This window comes from Castor canadensis, chromosome 6, assembly GCF_047511655.1.
Source record: "Castor canadensis chromosome 6, mCasCan1.hap1v2, whole genome shotgun sequence".
In the NCBI taxonomy this organism is placed as follows: domain Eukaryota; kingdom Metazoa; phylum Chordata; class Mammalia; order Rodentia; family Castoridae; genus Castor; species Castor canadensis.
In genome coordinates this window covers 43,191,588-43,205,572 of record NC_133391.1, presented here as the reverse complement: position 1 = coordinate 43,205,572, position 13,985 = coordinate 43,191,588, and the positions used below count along the sequence as shown (strand labels likewise).

General features: G+C 49.4%; 1 long non-coding RNA gene across 1 annotated transcript; it reads left to right on the top strand.

The window, feature by feature from the left end:
* The first annotated feature begins 22 nt into the window (after positions 1–22).
* LOC141424093 (uncharacterized) lies at positions 23–1,122 on the top strand. Its single transcript, XR_012448932.1, has 2 exons — positions 23–709; positions 806–1,122. It is a non-coding gene; the product is annotated as an uncharacterized lncRNA (long non-coding RNA).
* Positions 1,123–13,985: the final 12,863 nt, after the last annotated feature.

Here is a 13,985-nt window from a genome sequence, read left to right as displayed (position 1 = left end):
CGTGAACGCGCACGCAGAGAGAGGCGCGCATGCGCAGCAGGGCGCCGGAAGTCCCGTCCCCGGGCTCCCTGCTGATCCCAGGGAGAGTACGAGGACTCTATTTCCCAAAAGGCTATGCGACACTAGGTTTAGGGAGCGTGGTAGAAATCTCCACTTCGTCTAGCCGCTCAGAGGCACTGTTTTAGAAGCAATGGCCTCCGGAAGCCCCTCACACTCACTTTTACACTTGGTTTCGCTCCCTTAAGCTCCAAGAACTAGCAGCCTGTTTGCGTGCTGGTCCCAAGTCCTCTGATAGATTAAGACCCTTTGGTTAGAACCGAGATTTGACATATCGTAGGAAAGGAAAGAGTGTGTTGTGTTCTCTTCACTAAAATACTCGATGTTTCACACGTACGAGGGCACACCGAGGGCTCTGAGATGGAGCTAGACCTTCTAGGAAGGGTACGGAGAGTGGGTGGCCTGGGGCCCTAAGGGAGACGCAGGCTTCAGCGCCAGATGGCACTTATTGCTGGGTGACTGGGAAAACTTCCTGGGCCTCAGTTTCCTTATCTAAGAAGAGGGGGGAACTAAGGGTAAAATCGTCCTCTTATATCGTCCCAGCATCCCTTCCTGACAAGGTATAACCTTGTTGCGCCTGGAAAAAGAGAAAGATTTAAAAGAACCAACTCTGTGATCACAGAGCAAGCAACGACCAAAAATCTGGGAGGCAGTAAGTGTATTTGCGTATATAAATATGTACATTTATAAGCACACAATGTAGCAACGCTTCTTCTTCTTCTTCTTTTTTGTTTTTTCTTTTTGGCAGTACCGGGGTTTGAACTCAGGACTTCCCACTTGCTAGGAAACACTGAAACAATGCAAATGCTGGAACTGCTGGAATGTCGAGATAACAACACGCATACCTGCTCAACCCTAATGGCCTCCCCGCTAATGTCCAACGCCTCCCCCATCCTCTTTCCCAACCACCCCAACCCATCCCCCTCCAGCCTCCCTCTTCCCACCACGGAATGTTTAAAATCCCCAGCCTGTAAGAAAGGCGTGCTCTCGCCCCTCTCTGAGTGTTACTCTGCTGGCTGAGGGTCCCTCTCAGGTCTCCTCTCCCTAATAAAGGCCTGCTGCTTACGAAGGTCGCAGATGTGATTCTTTTCCACTTCTTCACTTTCCTTTCACTTTTTGCTCCGGTGACAGGGTTCTTCCTTTTGGCTTAGGACCATGAGTGTTCTAAGTCTCCTGCTGTCGCTGGAATGACAGGCTCCTGCCACCACATCCACCTTTTGCTTTTTTCCATTGAGATGGGGTCTTGGAAACTTTTTTGGCCAGGCTGGCCTGGAATCATTGTCCTCCCTATCTCAGCCTCCCAAGTGGCTAGTATTACAGGCGTGAGCCACCAACGCAGAGCTTCGTTCTTTCTTAAGACTGATTAATATTCCACTGTATGTTGAAATCAGTTTTGTCTATACACTCCATCCATGGGCATTTGTGTTTTTACCTTTTGGCCGTGGTGAATAAGGGTGTTGTGAACATTTGCATCAAGAGCTTGTTTGAGAATCTGTTTTCAGTACTGCTGGGTACACAGCCAGGAGTAAATTGCTGCATTATATGTTTACTCTATGTTCAACTTTTGTTTTTTTGGTGGTACTGAGGTTTGAACTCAGGGCTTCACACTTGCTAGGTGGGCGCTCTACTGCTTGAGCCATGCCTCCAGCCCTGTGTTTAACTTTTTGAGGAACCAAAAAGAGGCTGCACCATGTCACATTCCCAGCAGCAATGCTAATGGACTTCACTTTCTCTACATCCTTGCTAGCAGTTATTATTTTGTTTTATTATAGCTCCCTCTTAGGTATGAAGTGCTACCACATTGTGATTTTGTTTGACATTCCTTCATCAATTTTGCATCCTTCTTGCAAATGTCTCACCCAAAGTTGTAATGTGGCAGGGAGGAGGGCCAGAAGAGAAACAGACAGGCTGTGTTCTAAGGAGACAGGGGGAGAGGATGGCAAAGCAGAGAGATAAAACTTAAAGAATTAAAACATGAAGGTCACATAGCACTGGGGGAATGAAATAGCCAATGGAGTCACATGCAGCCATACGTGGGTTGGGCTTTGCTTTTTGCTTTTTTAACCTGCTTGGAAGGGAATATAAGGTGAGACCCCTTTGTTCCCGGGGTTCAGCCTTTGGACATGAGTCCGCTGGGTCTGTGTCATCAGCACAATAAACATTGCTTTGTGCTAATCTGCCTCAGAGTCCCCTATCTCAGCTCGTAATTTCCCACAACAGTAAAGCAATTCATTATTGTTTTTGCATTCATTTTTATCAACTTTTTTTTGAAGTGCTGGGGCTTAAACTCAGAGCCTTATGCATCCTAGGCAAGTGCTCTACCACTGACCTACAGTTCCTAGCCAAATGTTTATTATATTTTAAGTTTTTATGACATAGAATTTGTTTTCTGGTCTGGAGATGTGGCTCATATGGTACAGAGCTTGCCTTGCTCAAAGCCCAGTACTTCAAAAAAAAAATTCTCATCATGTTCTCAGAGAGGTAAGAGGAGATCCTGTATCCATGAAACAAGAACAGGGCACTATAAAAAAAAAAGGAACATTCAGACAAATTATTTAATAAGAAAGTCAAGATAATAAAGGAAAATATAAGTTGATGGTTTGGAAGCAAAATTGAGTCAATCTTTCAGAATATTTGAGGACCAATTCAATAAGTGAATAAAATTATTTCCAAAAAGAACAGCAGGTGGGAACAGGAACAGAAAATCGCCAATGGAATAATTTGGGGATAGTTTCTAAGACTGAGAAATAGAAATTTCTGAAATAAAGTGACCCATCACATACACAGTGAAAGGAATGGGAAAACAGTGACAATAATTTTGAATTTTGGGATATTGGGGACAAAAAAGCAGATATGCCAAGCCATGGTTTTTTCCTTTTTGAGATAGGGTCTTGTAATGTAGCCCAGGCTGGTCTTGAGCTCACGATTCTCCTGGCTTAGCCTCCCAAGTGCTGAGATTGCGAGTGTGTACAATCCCACTGGCTGCCATGATTTTTTTTTCATGTGAACTTACTCCATCTGCCTTTGTCTTCCCAATTTCTCTGTAAGCTGCCCGAGTGTCAGTGCCTTGGAGACAGGAACATCTTCAGTCTTGTTGATGCCTGTGTCCAGCAGCTTGTAAGGTCCTGACACACTGGCACATAGCAAGTCAACAGTTAAAGTTTGTAGATTGAGCATCACACAAGTAGCTGGCCTAGAAGCTGGGAGCAAACCCCATATCAAACCTTCAGACAGCAAAATAGGGCTTGGAAGGGAAGAGTTGCTGCCATGAATTCTGTGAACAAAAGGTACAAGGAGGGACAGGCATAGCCCCAAAATTAGGCTTAGAGGAGGCAGAGGCTCCATCCCTAACTCTGCTCTCTCAGGTATCACAAGATTCCTCACCTGGAAGGAGCACCAAGGGGATCTTGGAGAGAGAGGTCACATGACTGGCACCTGACAGACCAGCAGAGACCATCCTCTCTGTTCTGTCATTGGCTAAGATCCAGGCAGGTGACCAATCAGGTTCCATAAGTCAGACTGCAGTGGTGGGACCATAGGGGAGGGAGATGCTTAGACAGTTGCTGTCATCTTGTCCTCTTAAAGGCAGAGAGCACACTAGAATGCTAGGCGCAGAGAGGGGTGAAGCAGGGCCATGAGGTCAGGACACCCGATTCCTGACATGGACACTCAGCACCCCGGTACAGCCATACCTGACATCATATGCACTTAGACACATAGTATTTTGTTTTTGTTTTTTTGCAGTACTGGGGATTGAGCTCAGCCTTGTGCTTAATGGACAAATGCTCCCCCACTGGTGCGACACTTCAAGTACTTTTGCTTTTAGTTTTCTCAGAAAAGGTCTCATGCTAATTGTGTTCAGGCTGGCCTTGAACTCATATTCCTCCTGCCTCAGCCTCTCCAGTACCTGGGACAACAGCATGAGTGAGCACGAACAAACCCACCTAGACTTCATTGTTTTCTATTTCCTTCGTCCTCCTTTTTTTGCTTTGGCGGTCTAAACCACTTTGCTCCATTGGCTACCCTAAATTCTGCCTAGCCAAGGGAGGACGCTGCACTGCACAGGCATGAATTTAGGATTGCCCACTCTTCAGTGAGGTAATGTGTATAAAAGTTTCCCCTTCTTTTTGTATTGAATCTTTTGTGAATAGTCAGTGTCTTTCTTGATTCCTGTAAACTTTTTTGATTGAATGTGTATTTTGGGTGAAATGAGTTCAACCAGCCCTGCTCACATGGGGTCATGACTTGCATGGAATTTCTTTGTCCTTTCACTTAGGAGCTTTTTGTGTCTTTGATCTAATGTGAGTCTCTTGGGCTGGGCGTGTGTGCCTCTAGGAGTGGAGCACTTGCCTAACCTGCATAGGTATAATCCCTAGAATTCAACAATTGTATGTATATAATTATTTTATATACAAACATAATTGTTTTATATATATATAAGAAAGAAGGGAGGAAGGAAGGAGGGATGGAAGGAAGGAAGAAAGAAAAAGAAAAAGAAAATGAGGTAAGTTTCTTGCAGATAGCAAGCAGGGAGGTGTGTTCTGTTCATGTTGGCATGCTCTATCCTTTGATTGTAGAGTCTGTTCCATTTCTATTGAAAGCAATTCCTGCTAAGGAAGGACTTCAGTCCTTTTGTTGTTTTTTTCCATATGCCTATGGCCTTTGTGTCCCTCATTTTCTGTTCTTCTACCTCTTTTGTGGATTTGTGTACTGAATAATTTATTTCCACCCATTTTCTTTTGTGTATGTTCTATAGGGACTCACGGGGGTTCCATTTAACAGGAAAAAGTGATACCCCTCTGATGTGAACCTATAGCAGTGCAAATCAATCAGTAACATAAAAAAGGCTGCTCCAGTCCCACTCCCTCAGTGGCTGATGTCATAATTATATGTTCATGTATTGTGTGTTAACTGGCACAGACTGATACTTTTTTATCAGTCCTAACCATAGAGAAACAAAAATGTACTAGCATTTAAATTTCATTTATATATGTATTTCCCTTTTTTGGTGATACCGGGGTTTGAACTCAGGGCTTCTCATTTGGTAGGCAGGCACTTTAGAGATTGATCCACAATGATAACAGTTTACTTATTTTTGAAATATGGTCGTTCAATGTGTCAAACTCACAACCCTCCTGCTTCAGACTCCCCAGTGCTGGGATTACAGGCATGAACTGCCACAACCAGCTAGTACTAGCTGTTATATTTGTCATGGGAAATAATTAGGCCATGAGGTTCCTGACACATGGACAGTGTGTGTGCCTTTAGAGAAAAGCTTGAGGGGCTGGGTTCAACCCTTCCACCCACTCATCCTGGGAGGACACACAACAAGATGCCACGTCACAGGGGAGAGCTTGAACTCTCCACACAATGAACTTCCCTGGCACCTTGACCCTGACTCGCCAACATGCAGAAGTGTGAGAAATCCATTCCTGTTGATTCTAAGGTATTTTGTTAGAGCAGGATGAAGGGACAGAGACCCCTGGAATGCCTCCATTACTCAATCCACTCTTCCTGTCTGTAGGGCTCTTCGGTGACAGTTGTTTCCTTCATCACTCTGAATGTAGCTACCCACTGGCTTCTGGGGACCAGAGTGTCTGATGAGGGACCTGATGGGGATCTTATGGGGCTTTTAGGATGAAATCTCTCTTCCTGTCAGGTGCATGAATGTTAATAGCATGCTCTAATAGCAGAAAAAGCTCCAAAGTGAAAGGACAAAGAGTATCCTAGTTAGTAACTGGTGTCTTAGGGAATAGAGGTTTCTTAGCGAATCACAATGCAGTGAGATGTGATTGTCCTTTGGACACCAATGGATCCACATAAAAATAAATGAAGCCAAGTGCTGGTGGCTGATGCTTATAATCCTAGCTACTGAGAGGCCGAGATAAGGAGGACCATGGTTCTAAGTCATGTAAGTACTGGGTGCTTACCCCTTCGCCTGGGGCTCTGCCACTGGATGCCTATTTGGAAATTCATGGCAAAGCTTCGACCCACATTTTCCTCCAGCTGTTCCCAAGTTTCTGTCTTAACTAAGGTCTCTGGTCCATTTTGAGTTCTTTCTGCACAGGGTGAGAGATGGGGACCTGCTTGCAGCCCCAGTGTGGATGTCGAGTTTTGCCAGCACCATGTGTGAAGGGCCATCTTTCTTCCAAAGTATGTCTTCGGCTCCTCTGTCAAGAATCTCGTGGCCATCGCTTCGTGGACGTCCTTCTGGGTCTTCTCTTCTCTCTCCCAGGTCGCCCAAGTGTGGGAGAAGGGGTCTTCTGGATTACATGTGAGCACCGCCGTCTCGGTGTGAGAGCTGTCGACATGACTGACCAGAGGCACCGCCCGAGCTGAAGTGAGAGTAAGACACCAGTTCTTCATCTGATGGCAGAAAGCCTACTGCCACTGTTAGTTTCCTCCTGGGAAGTGGGGCACAGTTTCTAAAACAAGTGCCCCCCTGCACAGATTCCTCCTTGCTGCCTGTAAGTATACGGACACATAACCAATGGGTGGTGGCCTAGGCAGGCCAGCATGTGCCGGTCCCCACTGCTCTGTAAGGGCCCCAAGTAAAACTCATTCATGGACAAGCAGCCTGCCCACCTGCCTCATGGCCCTAACCGTGGTGGAGCCACTTCCACGTTCAACTCAGAGACACGGGCAAGCGGGAAACCCAGCTCCTGCTCTGGGTGGGCTGTGTGCATCTCTCTGCCTTCCCAGGGTGCAACTCGGCCTGCATGTCTGAGGACTTGAGTGCGGTTTCTGTTCTGTGGCTGCCTCTGCCCAGGACTTCTGGATCTCCAGCCCCCACCAGGGAATGGAATCAGCGTGCATTTCCACCGACAGTCATAGGAAGGTAAGTGGGAGGGGGTCCCACACAGACCCATAGACATGAAGACCCCCTTCTGTGCACCTGCAAATTTCCCAAGCAGGCGTCATGGGGTCCTGCCTCTGCAGCAGGATGAGAGAAATAGGAGGTGTGGGGGTGGGGAGACCCTTCTGTCATGTCTCCTTTGCCTCAATTTCCTTATGTGAATCAAGGGCACTGACCACTTCCCTCCCGAGGATTCACCCTGAGCCCGCTGCCTGCCCCATGCCTCATATTCCATAGGTGCCCACTAGCTACCACCTGAATAGAGACGGTGCCAGCCCAGCTGGTCAGTGTGCCATGTCTCTCAGGACTTTAAAGGCTGAACGCTGAGTTCGGCCATCCTGGAGCAGGAGCTGAGGCGGTATTGCTGTGCAGATGAGAGACTTGGGTGGGGAAGGTGGGTTGTCCCAGACGTGGACCCTGGGAGGTCACAGCTCACACTGTGACAACGGAACCATTCCATCTACTTGCCACTGACGGGGCAGCTGTGTGTCCACAGGTTCCAGAGAAGTGAGCACTAAGGTGGGGGTGACAGGGAAGCCCCCTCGCAGCGTCGGGTCAGCAGGCTCGGTTGAAGGAAAGCCTTCATCACAGGGTTTCAGGCAGGGACGCTGAGGGGGACAGCTGCCATCATTGCCCTGTCCCCGATCCTGTGACATTTCACAGCCAGCTCTCTAAGCATGCTGGAAGTCTAGAGGAGAGGCTTGAGCCACAGCCAAAACAAAAGGAGCCTCACTGCAGTTTCTCAACAAACTAAAACCACCTGTTCCCCCAGGTGGCCTGCTGAGTGTCCTGGGTGAGGACGCCCGCCCACTTCTGGGCAGCACCCACACTGGCCTGGAAAAGCTGCCCCCCAAAGATGCTTGCTGAAGATATCCTGTGAGTCATGTCACCCTGTCCTGCCATGGAGTCCTGCCAGCACTGAGCCGAGGGCCTGACCACTGTGAAACTCTGCTCACAGGGTCTGCTCCGCCTGGCCCTCTGTCCTCCGACCTGGCCTTGCTCTGTGAGAAACCCCAACCCCACGCTTCTCTGCTGTCCCCAGGCACAGATGCTCCCTGGCTGTGCCTCTGACAAGGCTCCTCGGAACTGCCCACCAGACAGTTGTACCTCTAGCCAGTGTCTAACACCTGAGAACCCCAACATCCTAAGGCAGAGAGCTGTGACGCACCCATTAGCAAGGTCCAAGGTTTAGGACATTGGTCCTAACAACAACTGTTTTCAAGTTCCTGTGGCTCAGATGAAGTAGGGGTGCTATGTCCTGCAGAAAACATCAATGCTAGGTGAGGCTGCCCACCTCTCCCCATTGGCGACCAGCCCTGGCCTCCTCTTCTGCCCCTCAAATTCACTGAGGTGTCAGAAGGTGACTGTTCTTCCTCTTGGCCAGGTTGGCAGTGCAGACACCCAGGTGGAGCAGACCCTGCAGCAGGGGTCACAATCTGCAGACCCTGAGCTCAGTGCCCTGGGCCACCCATGGGGACTGGCTGGGACAGTGGGAAGGGGGTGTTGAGCAAGGCACAGGTGTCAGCAGGGTCAGGACCAGGTGCCAGGGCTCCCAGGATGTCTTCGGGAAATGACTGAGGGAAGCAACCCTTCCCTGCCTGCCTAGGTGCTGCTTGGGACAAGGCTGGCGTCCTCACCCTGGGCAGCCACTCCTTGTACAGCCAGAGTTTGGGTGGCCTGGAGATAAGGGGGGGATGTAGTTCATTAAGAAACAAACCGAGGCTCCTTCTGTATTGGGGGTTGGGCTCAGGCATCTTGTCTGGGACCTTGACATTGTCAGAGGCACTGTGGCCCTCTGTCCTGTATCAGGGACGGGAAGGTGACGGATGGGGTCCTCAGTGTCCCTGCTCACATCAGCCCAAGGAAGGCTTTTTTGCAAAGCCTACCCCTGCTGACCCCGGGCCTGGAGGGGGCTTTGTTCTCACCCCCACCTTAGTGCTCAAACCTCTGGAACCTGTTGACACACAAATGCCCTGTCAGAGGCAGGGACAGAATCACTGCGTTTGCACAGTGTGGGCTGTAGCTTCCCGGGGCTCCATGTCCAGGACAGCCCGCGCTCCCCCTCCAGTCTCTCCCCTATTCCAGTCTCTCCCCCTCCCGCTCCAGTCTCTCCCCCTCCCCCTCCAGTCTCTCATCCTCCCCCTGCAGTCTCTCCCCCTCCCCCTCCAGTCTCTCATCCTCCCCCTGCAGTCTCTCCCCCTCTCCCTCCAGTCTCTCATTCCCCCCTCCAGTCTCTCATCCTCCCCCTCCAGTCTCTCATCCTCCCCCTCTCCCTCAGTCTCTCCCCCTCCCCCTCCAGTCTCTCACCTCCCCTCCAGTCTCTCCCCTATTCCAGTCTCTCCCCCTCCCGCTCCAGTCTCACCCCCTCCCCCTCCAGTCTCTCATCCTCCCCCTCCAGTCTCTCCAACTCCCCCTCCAATCTCTCACCCCCACCCTTCCCCTGCAGTCTCTCCCCCTCCCTCTCCGGTCTCTCATCCCCACTCTCCAGTCTCTCCCCCTCCCCCTGCAGTCTCTCACCTCCCCCTCCAGTCTCTCATCCCCACTCTCCAGTCTCTCCCCCTCCCCCTGCAGTCTCTCACCTCCCCCTCCAGTCTCTCATCCCCCCTCCAGTCTCTACCCCTCCCCCTCCCCCTGCAGTCTCTCACCCTCTCCCTCCAGTCTTTCACACCCACCTACCAGTCTCTCACCCCCACCCTCCAGTCTCTCATCCTCCCCCTCCAGTCTCTCACCCCCATCCTCCAGTCTCTCATCCTCCCCCTCCAGTCTCTCCCACTCCCCCTCCAGTCTCTCACCCCCACCTCCAGTCTCTCATCCTCCCCCTCCAGTCTCTCACCCCTCCCCCTCCCGTCTCTCCCCCTCCCCCTGCAGTCTCTCACCCTCCTCCTCCAGTCTCTCATCCCCACCTCAACACCATCTCCAGCTCCTGCTCAGGACAGCTGACCTGGGTCCTTTCACCCTTTGAAAATGGCCTGACAGATGTGTCCCACTGAGCAGCTTGGTTGGCACCCACCCCATCCTCCACTCAGCAAGTAGCTAGTGAGCGCCTACTGAGTACGGGCATGGGGCCAGGCAAAAGACTCACTGGTGAATACTCACAAGTAAAGTGTCTACACACTTGATTCACACGACAGAAAATAGGCCCAGAGAGGGCAGAAAAAAAATCCCAGGTAACACAGCAAAGGGAGTGCAGGAAAAAGCAGTTCCCACCCCATTCCCCACCCCCCTTTTCCATCCATCCTGCTGGACAGCCTGGTCATCCAGTGCTCTCCTAGACCTGATTTGGACATTTTCAGGTGCATGGAGGGTGGGCTCTCCACGGCCGTGGATCTGCATGGGACCTCCCCCACTTGCCTTCCTATGATTTTAGGCAGAAATGCACATCAATTCCTATTTCCTCTTGGCTGGAGATCCAGAAACTCTGGGTAGCAGAAGAAGCCACAGTGGAGGAGCAGTGTTTGGTCCCCTGGCTGTGCACGTGATTTCACTCCCAGGGAAGGCAGAGAGACGTGTGTAGCCTGCCCCTGACAAATGCGTTGGGACTTGCAACTGTGACCTTTGGAAATAGGGTCTTGCAGATGGAATTATTTAAGATGAGGTCGTTCTAAGTCGGAGTGGGCCCTGATTCAATGACTAGGATCCTTTTAAAAAGAAAAAACAAAAGGTTGGGGGCGGGGATGAGGTGCACACCTGTAATCCCAGAACTCAGGATTCAAGGGCAGGAAGATTGCAAGTTCAAGGCCAGTCTGGGCTATATAGCAAAACAGAAGAGAGAGAGAGTGGGAGAGAGAGAGATTGAGGATGGCCTGTGGTTTTCACTGGGGGGTTGGGGGAAATGGCAGTACCGGGGATTGAATGCACAGCCTCACCTTCTGGAAGCACTCAGTCACTTGAGCCACACCCCTGGTCCAGCGCGTGGCTTTTTACTTGGCCTTTTTACTTGGCGGAAGCAGAAACTCTGAGCCTGATCACTTCCCAGGATGGAGTTTTCACCACTCCTTAGGAGGAACTGACAGAATTAAACCATGTCGCACACCACGACCTCTTTATGACTCAGAAATTATCCTCCTGGGTTAGACTTGTTAGTGTCCGTTACAAAGATTTTTCAGAAATATCAACCCATACTCAGCATAAGGAAAGGCCATTCAAAGGTTCGGGATAAATTTCTTGAGCAAATAAGAAATGACTCCATACTATTTTTAAGTGACAGTAATAGTAAAATTTATTAGGAAAAAAAATATACTTTCAGTAGACTGGAAGCAGATAGCCTCGAGAGTGTGAAGTGGAAAGACATTTTGGCAGTGCTGGGGTTTGCACTCGGGGTATTGCACTTGCTAGGCATCCCTTTTTGGATGCAGTATGTGTAAACAGAAGGCTTTGAACAGTGTTGAGGTTTGAACTCAGGGCCACCTGCTCACCACTTGAGACACTCCCAACCCTTTTTGCTTTACTTATTTTTCAGATATTTTACATATTTTTCAGATAGGATCTCAAATGTTTGCCCAGTGCTGTTTCAACCGAGATCCTCTTATCCACACTCCCAGGTACTGGAAGCATAGATATGCATCAGCACACCTGGCTTCTGTGTTGAGATAGGGTCTCACAAACTGTACCACCACAGCCAAGTCCGCATCGACTCTATGTTCTTCACACAGGTGTAAAATCTTATTCCTATTTTTGGGACCCTTGGATGGTTTTTGACAACTAAGTCATGTGTTCTCTGCAAGTATTGTGCGTTTCAAACAAGTCTACCAATAGGTAAGTGTAAAAATCTGAGACCAATTTTTCAGAACAACCCACAACCTGGTCCTAGTGTGCGAGAGCCTGTCCCAAGGTACTGTGAGACCAAAGGAAGAGGCAGGCAGACCCAGGATGGATCACACAGTGAAATTCACTGGGGGACTTTTTTGGGGGAGTGGTACTGGGGATTGAACTCACGGACTTGAACTTGTATGCCTTGGACCCAGATCTTCCTGCCTCCACCTCCTGAGTAGATGGGAGGGTCATCACACCCAGGGTGTGTTTGAGATAAAGTCCTAGGTTGGCCTTGAACCTCCACCCTGCTGTCTCTGCCTCTCGAGTTATTGGGAACTTTCTGTGGAAGCATGGTGCTGGGAACCAGCAAGACCATTGGATCCCCTCAATTTGGGTCAGAAAAGGGTGTATTTATGAGTCAGAACAAAAGTGATTTCATCATGGCTGAAACGGACCAGGCTTATCTTATGATAATCTGGAAGAATAAGGCACAGCCCTGGTGCCAGGGTCCTCACGGTTTGCTGGGAAACTCCCCAGGAAAAACCAGCCTCAGTTTCTCAGGGGTGATCACGGCCATTTCAAGAAAGATGGCTGCAGTTGTGTCAGGCTGGATCCATACACCAGTCTTAATATTTGGGGGCGCTCACTGGCAATAGGACATTGTAAAACAAAATGATTTATATGCTAAGGTCTTGCCGCTTGTATAAATATTTGCACACAGTGTGTACTTGTGCGTTTCAGCAGTGGGCCAGGGGTCCTGACATTCCTTCCTTTTTCCTATAAATGAAAAAGAGTCACAGTGCGTGACCACTGAGAAATAGATGTGTAAAGTGAGCTTCTGTCAGGGTGATGCAAAGTTAGACACTGAAAATATCGAGTACTTTGAAACAAACTACTTTCTTCGTCTCTCCCTGCAGTTTGGATGCAGTATGTGTTTACAGTAGGCTTTGTGAGCTTTTTTTTTTTTAAATGGTGTTGGAATTTGAACTCAGGGCCTTACCACTTGAGACATACTCCCAGCCCATTTTTGCTTTAGTTATTTTTCAGACAAGGTCTCATATTTTTGCCCAGAGCTGTTTCAACCAAATTCCTCTTATCTACACCTCCCAGATACTGGGATGATAGGCATGCATCATTATACCTGGCTTCAGTATTGAGATAGGGTCTCGCAAACTTTTTGCCTGGGCCGGCTTCAGATAGTCATCCTCCTATCTATGCCTCCGACGTAGCTGGGATCATAAGCCTGTGCCGCCGTGCCTGGCCAGCATCCATTACTCTTTTCAAAATTAGGATCTGTTCATTGTAGAGGGGCTGCATTGTGACAATTCCAGATGGGCTTGTATTGCACATAGATTAGATCACCCACCATCTCTCCCTCGACCCCTCCCCACCCCACTTACAGCAATCGCAAGAGATTTTTTTGCTCTAGTTCATAGCATATGTGAAGTCCATCCTCCATATTCCCTCCCCTTCATCTCCCTCATTCAGCTCCTCTCCCACTAGCACCCCACACGCTGTACACATTTTACAGTCCTGTCTTTCATTGTGAATATTTAAGTTCATGTTCAAACCCAACTGTGGGTAAACTTTACTTTGGTTTGTTCAACCCCTCCCATTTCTCCCCCTTACCCCTTTACCTCCCACCCCCATTTTCGGCAGCGTTCAGTGCACACCCTGTGTCCTCTTCCTTCACAGGCATATGTTTTACGACATTACTGACGCTCCAGCCTTCTCTCCTCCTCTCCCTCCTCCCCCGAGGCCCTAGAGCAGCTCCACGTTTACAAATGTGTTCTACATCTGAGCGTGTGTGCGATCACGCTTGTTCTGTGTGTGTGTCTATCTTTGGATCTGTCTTCCATGTAGGAGAAAACATGCAGCCTCGTCTAAGCTCATCGGGTTCAGCCCTCCACCCTTTACGCTGTGCCCCCCTTTGTCTAGAAGCCCATTCGCATCTCACCGATGGCTCTCTTGCCTCAGAATATTGTCACCCTGTTGTCTACCTCTTGGGTTTTATTTGCTTCTGGCTGACACATGGCGTCCAGCTGCTTCTTCCCCACCTGCTCCTGTGTTGTGCCACACCCCCATTTCCCACCATGTTTTTCTGCAGTCACTCAACCTCTCTGTGCTCATCTCTGGAACAGCCTTACCTCTTCCTGCAACTTATTTCCTCACAAACGGCTCCATTCTACACCCTCCTTTATTTCCAGCTCTTTCTATTTCATCTCCCCTCTCCATTCTCCTTGGCTTTTGTAAGACTGGACCAGAGGTGGTGATAAAAGTGCCCCAGGATGACTCAAAGAGCAAGTGCACCTTTCGCTGT